The sequence below is a fragment of the Thalassophryne amazonica genome, chromosome 10, assembly GCF_902500255.1.
Source record: "Thalassophryne amazonica chromosome 10, fThaAma1.1, whole genome shotgun sequence".
Classification (NCBI taxonomy): Eukaryota; Metazoa; Chordata; class Actinopteri; order Batrachoidiformes; family Batrachoididae; genus Thalassophryne; species Thalassophryne amazonica.
The window spans coordinates 63,594,331-63,603,126 of record NC_047112.1 but is presented as its reverse complement, the minus strand read 5'-3'; positions in this window follow the sequence as shown (position 1 = coordinate 63,603,126).

The following is an 8,796-nucleotide window of genomic DNA, read 5'->3' as shown; positions in this document are numbered from 1 at the left end:
TATATATATATATATATATATATATATACTGCAGGAACAAAACTGTTTTTAATCTCTTGTTCTACATTTTGGAACAGAAAATCTCTGAGCAGACAGCAGGAGCACAAACAGAGAGTTCAGAGGTTGGGATTGGTCCTGGCTGATACTACAACCCCTGGCAATAATATGGAATCACCGGCCTTGGAGGATGTTCATGAGTTGTTTAATTTTGTAGAAAAAAGCAGATCACAGACATGACACAAAACTAAAGTCATTTCAAATGGCAACTTTCTGGCTTTAAGAAACACTATAAGAAATCAGGAAAAATAATTGTGGCAGTCAGTAACGGTTACTTTTTTAGACCAAGCAGAGGGAAAATATATGGACTCACTCAATTCTGAGGAATAAATTATGGAATCACCCTGTAAATTTTCATCCCCAAAACTAACACCTGCATCTGCTGGTTGACACTGACCCTATGTCATGACACTGACCCTATGTGTCTTTTTGCAAGGAATGTTTTCACAGTTTTTGCTTTATGGCAAGATGCATTATCATCTTGAAAAATGATTTCATACTGGTAAACCTTGGAAGACATCAAAGCGTCAAGACAGAAAACTTAAAGCAATATCTCTGAAAAATCGAAAATGCACAACAAAACAAATGAGGAACGAATGGGACAAAACTGGAGTCAACGTCTGTGACCGAACTGTAAGAAACCGCCTAAAGGAAATGGGATTTACATACAGAAAAGCTAAACGAAAGCCATCATTAACACCTAAACAGAAAAAAACAAGGTTACAATGGGCTAAGGAAAAGCAATCGTGGACTGTGGATGACTGGATGAAAGTCATATCAGTGATGAATCTCGAATCTGCATTGGGCAAGGTGATGATGCTGGAACTTTTGTTTGGTGCCGTTCCAATGAGATTTATAAAGATGACTGCGTGAAGAGAACATGTAAATTTCCACAGTCATTGATGATATGGGGCTGCATGTCAGGTAAAGGCACTGGGGAGATGGCTGTCATTACATCATCAATAAATGCACAAGTTTATGTTGATATTTTGGACACTTTTCTTATCCCATCAATTGAAAGGATGTTTGGGGATGATGACATCATTTTTCAATATGATAATGCATCTTGCCATAGAGCAATACTGTGAAAACATTCCTTGCAAAAAGACACATAGGGTCAATGTCATGGCCTGCAAATAGTCCGGATCTTAATCCAATTGAAAATCTTTGGTGGAAGTTGAAGAAAATGGTCCATGACAAGGCCTCCAACCTGCAAAGCTGATCTGGCAACAGCAGGTCAGAGAAAGTTGGAGCCAGATCGATGAAGAGTACTGTTGTCACTCATTAAGTCCATGCCTCAGAGACTGCAAGCTGTTATAAAGCAGAGGTGGTACAACAAATACTAGTGATGTGTTGGAGCGTTCTTTTGGTTTTTCATGATTCCATAATTTTTTCCTCAGAATGAGTGATTCCATATTTTTTTTTTCCCCTCTGCTTGGTCTAAAAAGTAACGTTACCTGGACTGCCACAATTTTTTTTCTGATTCTTATAGTGTTTCTTTAAACCAGAAAGTTGCCATTTGAATGACTTTAGTTTTGTGTCATGTCTGTGATCTGCTTTTTTTCTACAAAATTAAAACAACTGAATGAACATCCTCCGAGGCCGGTGATTCCATAATTTTTGCCAGGGGTTGTATATATAATATATATATACACACACATGTATACATACATACATATTTATCTATACATACATATATATACATACATACATATATATATATATACATGTGACTTTCATTCTGCTGTAGTAGTGTGGGTATTCTGTCCAGTACTGTACATATGTAAATATGTATAATGGTAGTAGGTTTAGTTTGTTTGTACTTTTACAGTGAATGGGTGGTGGTTATAATATATAGCATTGTATTCTCATATTCAAATTGTTGCATCACTCACTTCAACAAGATGTCCTGCAAGAAGATTTGGATGAAAACAGGAACAGTGAAGAACTGAAGTACATCCCCATTCACACACTAGCAGCAAATCTTGGAGATGATGTACTCAGTGTACTTCCAGCATTTCATGCTATCACAGGTTGTGACACCACATCATTTCTAGTTGGTCACTGCCAAGAAACCTGCTTTAAAACATTCAAGGAGTGTTACAACCTCCTGTCAAACCTTGGCAAAGGGAATCTTAGAGACCACACCTGTGCTGGTACAGGAGTCATTTCATCTGCAAAGTCTTTAAGACTGACTGCATTTCGTCAGACCAGAGCACGGGTAACACTCTGCTCAGACACATTTAATAGAAACCTTACCACCAACTCATGATGCCCTGTCTTTTCACATACAGAGAGCACATTACCAAGCACCTGTGTAGAACCAAGCAGACCAACAGCAACCTGTGCTGCCTCCGCCACAGACCATGGGATGGAAAATTGAGAGCGGTGCACTTGTGCCAGTAGTGACCTCAATACCTTCTGTACCACAAAGACTTGTCAGTTTGGTTACATGTTGATGTACAACTCATTGCATATTTGGTAACTGTACAATACATGTAAGAAAAACAAGCTTCAATGCACTGCTGCATGTAGTTGCCATCCATTTGTAAGTAGAAACAAGGCAGAGTAGATGTAACGTAGTCAAACTGCTACATGAGCTAGCAGTTGGATGACCTCTCAAGGTCACCACGGGTCAAACAGGGTTCAAAAATGAAATGATATTTAGATTGTGTTTAAAGTACATGATACTAAAATTGTGTGTGATATTTAAACAACATTTTCATAATACAAATATTGCACTGTCGCAACCACAATTGAAGTTTAAGGCAGCAATCTGAAAGGTCAAGAGCTCTCAAGGTCCACATAGGTCAAGAACATCCTGGAAAGTTGGTAATTAGAATTTGAAATATTCAAATCTAGAACACTGGACAATTCTGTAGGCATTGTGTGGATTTTGAATAAACTCAGATTGATAATTCATGCTCAAAGTGGGATTTCTAGTGGGGTCAACCAGTACTAAGTTTGATGACCTCTCAAGGTCACCAGAGGACAGATACAGTTTGGCAAAAGGCAGATTTGGAATCAGCACAACCAAATTGACAAAGTAAAACCATATGCCAACTTTTTTTCTCACATTTGCCTGTAGATGTCAACATTTCCAATTTTGGCACCAGTCTACAACCTTTGCTCAATTTGGCAGCAATTACAGCCTCAGGTCTTCTTGAATATGATGCCACAAGCTTGGTGCATCTATCTTGGGCAGTTTTACCCTTTCTTCTTTGCAGCATTGGGCAGTTTTACCTTTCTTCTTTGCAGCATCTCTAAAGCTCCATCAGTTTGGATGGGGAGCATCAGGCAAACAGCCATTTTCATATTTCTCCAGAGATGTTCAATCAGATTCAGGTCTGGGCTCTGGCTGGGCCACTCAAGGACATTCACAGAGTTGTCCTGAAGCCACTCCTTTGATATCTTGGCTGTGTGCTTAGGGTCATTGTCCTGCTGAAAGATGAACCGTCGCCCCACTTTGAGGTCAAGAGCGCTCTGGAGCAGGTTTTCATCCAAGATGTCACAGTACATTACTGCATTCATCTTTCTCTCAATCCTGACTAATCTCCCAGTTCCTGCTACTGAAAAACATTCCCACAGCATGTTGCTGCCACCACATGCTTCACTGTAGGGATGGTGCCTGGTTTCCTCCAAACATGACGCCTGGCATACACGCAAGAGTTCAATCTTTGTCTTATCAGACCAGAGAACTTTGTTTCTCCTGGTCTGAGCCTTCTTCAGGTGGCTTTTGGTAAACTCTAGGTGGGCTGCCATGTGCCATTTACTAAGGAATGGCTTCTGTCTGGCCACTCTACCATACAGGCCTGATTAGTGGATTATACAGAGGTAGTTGTCCTTCTGGAAGGTTTTTCTCTCTCCACAGAGGAATGCTGGAGCTATGAAAAAGTGGCCATAACGTCCTTGATCACCTCCCCTCACAAAGCCCCTTCTCCTTCAATCGCTCAGTTTAGACGGGCGGCCAGCTCCAGGAAGAGTCCTGGTGGGTCTGAATGTCTTCCATTTATGGATGATGGAGACCACTGTGCTCACTGGGACCTTCAAGCACCAGAAATGTTTCTGTACCCTTCCCCAGATTTGTGCCTCAAGACAATCCTGTCTCAGAGGTCTAGAGACAGTTCTTTTGACTTCATGCTTGGTTTGTGCTCTGACATGCACTATCAACTGTGGGACCTTATATGTAGACAGGTGTGTGTCTTTCCAAATCATGTCCAATCAAGTGAATTTACCCCAGGTGGACTCCAGTTAAGCTATTGAAAAATGTCAAGAATGATCAATGAAAACAGGATGCACCTGAGCTTCATGGCAAAGGCTGTGAATTCTTATGTACATGTGATTTCATAGGGTTTTTTTTTTGATAAATTTGCAAAAAACAAAAAAAAAAAAGATTTTCACATTATCGTAACGGATGACTGTGTATAGCGGTTTGAGGGAAAAAAAATTAATTTCATCCATATATAATGATATATAATATAATGAACAATGACTAATGAACCCTGTAGTATGATTTTTTTTTTGTGCGAGTTGAGTTATTCAAGAAATGTGGGAGAATAGTGGCTCTTAGAGGCAGATTATTTGGCGAGGGCTCATCTCTGAGTGTTGCGCTGAATTTGTGAATTTCAAATTTTGCCAAATAGCATGGGGCGATTGTGTATGAGGTACTACGAGGACAAATGAGGATGTTGGAGGCATGTTAGTGGCGGGTAAACAAGGCTGTTAGAGGCTCATTATCCGAGTACCTGTTGGCTATGAGGACCAGGACAGGCTACCTGCAACAGAGCAGGTTCCACTCTGAGAAAGCCCTTGTAGCCTTTACATTCGCTTCCTGCAATTTCTCAGAAGAACATCATAATGCCCGTGCAGTGGCCTATGCAGGATCCATTGTCTGACCCAGCACCGCTTCTTTTTATTCCTTTTTTTGTTCTTCTTGCTTCTTCATCTCCTTCTGCAGCAAAAGACCAGCAGCAGCCAAATTGTAAATGATGTTCTACAAAGCAATCTTGGCCTTCCTCTGAAGTGACAAATCTTGAATGGTTGCTGTGAATTAATAATTCCCATTTTATATAGGGACCAAGTCTGGGTGGGGTGGAAGGTTGGACAAACTCATGGCCTAAGTGTGGCTCAACGTGGTGCTATGGGGGCCTCACACGTGGCTCTTCGTGGATCATACGTGGCTGTAGAGCCATTGAAGGCACAAATGACAGGTCAGTCGTGGCTCATTTGAGGCCGATACCGAGGTACACAGAGGCTTCTTTGTAGCAGATGCGCAACAGATTTATCCGTGGCACATTATTCGAATAATTGCTGAAATTTCTGACAAATCCATACGTGGCTTTATTATTCGGACCTGACCAGGGCTTAAAGCTGTAACCTAACAAAATGTGTAAAAAGGGAAGCATGTGAATACTTTCAGGGATGCACTGCATTTGTGCATTTGCATTGTACACACTTTTTTTTTCTCATTTTATAAAACCAAAATATTACCGTGTACATTATGTACAAGAACTGAATGCTACCTAAATACAAGGAAAAAAGCGACTTATAAATATAACAAGAGAACAAGTGAAATCTTGTTGTTTTAGGAACACAACAGTGTCCCCAACAGCTCTATGTCAGGACTTTCTGGCTCAAACAAAAAAGAACAGTTGTTAAATTCAAATGATTCATCTGTACACCCAAAAGTATCAAATATTTAGCTATGACCTTGTAAAAGGACTGCATGACATAATTTGAAAACAACAAGAATGAGGCCCTTGTCACGGATTGACTTGTTTGGATTTGGCGGAACACAGCAGAGTAGAAAGCAGCAGCCTGTCGTTTCTACTCAGTGGTGACAATGGGCCTCATGTATCAACGTTGCGTACGGCGATATTTGAGCGTATATGGGTGTACGCCAAAATGGCTGCGCTACTTGGCATTTATCAATGTGGTCGTTGGCGTACGCTGCGCTGAAAATATACACCAGGTCGAGAGGTGGCGTAAATTTACACCAAAATAAACCAGCACTGGAATCCACATAAAATGAAGATGATCAACATGATAAACAGTGCCATTATACAAATCAATGCACATGTTACATAAAAACACTTTCCTGATTATATTACATAATAATCAATACAAATCCCGCTTTTGCGGGATTGTTATGGAGCACGATCCGTGGCTACAGCGCAGACCGCAAAGACAGCGCTGCACCCTTTTTCTCCAGACTTCGAGTCTGGAGCCAGAGCAGCACTGAGCTTAACTTCATGTGGTGTGATTGTTTTAGACTATGAAATTGATATATAACAACTGTAGTTTCGTCATTCCCTTCACCCGTGCTGCAACCAGGTTTTGTCGTCTCCATTCGGTTGTCACAATAAAATAAATACAGAAATACATTTAAAAAATAAAGAAATCTGACAGATTAGGCATGTCTTATTAATTGAGCGAGCAATATCCACATGTCAAGAATTATTGACATGTGAAAAGAGAATACAGTGGTCCCTCGCTATAACGCCGTTAACCTGTCGTGGCCTCGGAGTCTCGCGGAGTATTTAGTCCAATTTTGCATGCCTTTTTTTATGTTCTGTGTTCTGCGTATCTGTTTATAAGAATCTTGTTGCCCAGAAGAAAAAAGAGCGCCAACAACTACTCATAACTGTGTTTGTCACACGGAAACAAACACCTGCTGCAGCGAGATGTGAGTGGAAAAAGGCGCACACCAGGACGCAGAGGCCCGATCTGTGAATACTGGTGAGTCACTATTAATAATTTCTTATGTGTCCGACCTCGTTCGTTGATCGTTAAAATTAATTCGTTAGTTCTAAATGCCATCATAATTATTTATAGGAAAATGTTCTATTTTTATTTCTCAAACAAATGTTGGGCCTGAAAACAGTTTGGTATTATTTTCCTACTAAGGTTTGAACTTTGAGAGTGTTTACACACGAGAGAAAAGTGAGAAAATGTTCATGCCTGATTGAGAAAGTGTATAAACTGTGTAGTGAGGGGTTTTACAGCTTTGAAACATCTATACTAATTGTAAAAAATAACGCTGACTACATTGCGGTTTCGCGTATTTCGGGCTATTTTTAGAACGTAACTCCAGCGATTAATGAGGGACCACTGTAACACTTTATTGATTATATACTATAAAACAATTGATACAACAGCCGCTTTGATGCTCTATTGGCACGCGTCGTGATTGGTGGAGTTCTTTTCATTGCCGTCTTTCCGGCTTCTATGTCGTAAAACGAGGGTGTGTCTGAAGTGGAGTCTGAATATTTATGGGCGGTTATTATAATTACGATCGTTTTCACCGCCGCATTTATCAAGGTCACGTCAGGCGTACGCCAGAAATGGGCAGGTGCGCACTGCTTGATACATGTCACGGCGACTTTCGTGTATTTCAAGTTTACGCCGTAAATTTACGCCACAAGTGCGCAACATTGATACATGAGGCCCAATAAGTGTTTGAGTGCGCTGTTAGCTTGCCCTGCACACTTTCATTGTATAAAGCTGTATAACCTGTGACTGTTTTAATGTTCAAAATAAACACTGGACTGATTAAAGCTGTCACTGTTCTGAGTGAAAGGCTGAACCCAAATAAATACATGCAGTGGGGCACTGACAGAACTGTAAGAAGAAGGGTTTTGTTAACGTGCAAGTACAACACACCAGCCTGGAATCTGTTAACATCCTGTAACTGACTTATAGAAATGCTGGTAAATGGTCAACACATCATAACCAATGATGTCTGTGTTTGTAAACAGAGATACATGAAATTATGTCGAACTACATTAACACAGCAAGAAACAAGAAGGATTTTTTTTGGTTTTAGTGACTGCAGTAAACAACTCGTGTCAAACTGATTTATTTGGCCACCGTTAACGGTCTGGTTTACAGAATCGTTGCCTTGGAGCTAAGTGTACTTTCCACACGCAGGAGAGAAAAAAATAAATGCAGAGATTACACCAACTCTACTCCTGTCCTGAATGGTTTGTGTCTACCTGTTGCTGCAACCACAGTGGATTAATTAAGTCTGGTGTTTTCTTGCTGTCAATTGGCTGAGCACACCTGACTTACTTAATGAGCAGTGGGAGGGAGAGTTGGGAAATGTGAAGTACAGGTCCCCTCCAGAAGCAGGGTTGGAGACCTCTGGATAACACATATCCTGACCCAAAAGACAAACCGTATGCCAAGTTTGAAAACAAACACTAAGACAACAATTTAAAGTTCTTACAGAATGGAGATTCAGAAAAACTCATCAATTGACTGATAATCCAGATCCTTATCTAGCATTCTATGGAACCACTGGACCATTGGAGCAGGACGAAATGTAAAGCTGACATCTATGCACGGCACCCATTGTCATCTGGTTGGTCGCACATGCAGAAAGTAAGGTGAGCTCCCAAGGCCCATTTTTCATTAAACGGGCAGTTAGTCAGCAAATCTGATTTGACTACTGGCTTCCCGCAAACAAAACATAAACCTGCATTCCTTTGAGTGAAGCTGCATCAGCACGTCTTCCTGTATAGTGTTGTGCTCCTCTATTTACATGTCTTAGAATTGTGCCTTCACTGACACTTTTCATAACTTTACTGTCGACACAAAGGAGAACAACTGGTGGCTACAGCTCAAGTAAACAGATTTACTTGTCAAAATAATTTTACGCAGTAATTAGCTTATGTTAAAATATCCATTCAAAAATTCTGACACCACCTCCCAGACCCCCCACCCCACCCCCGCCCTAAT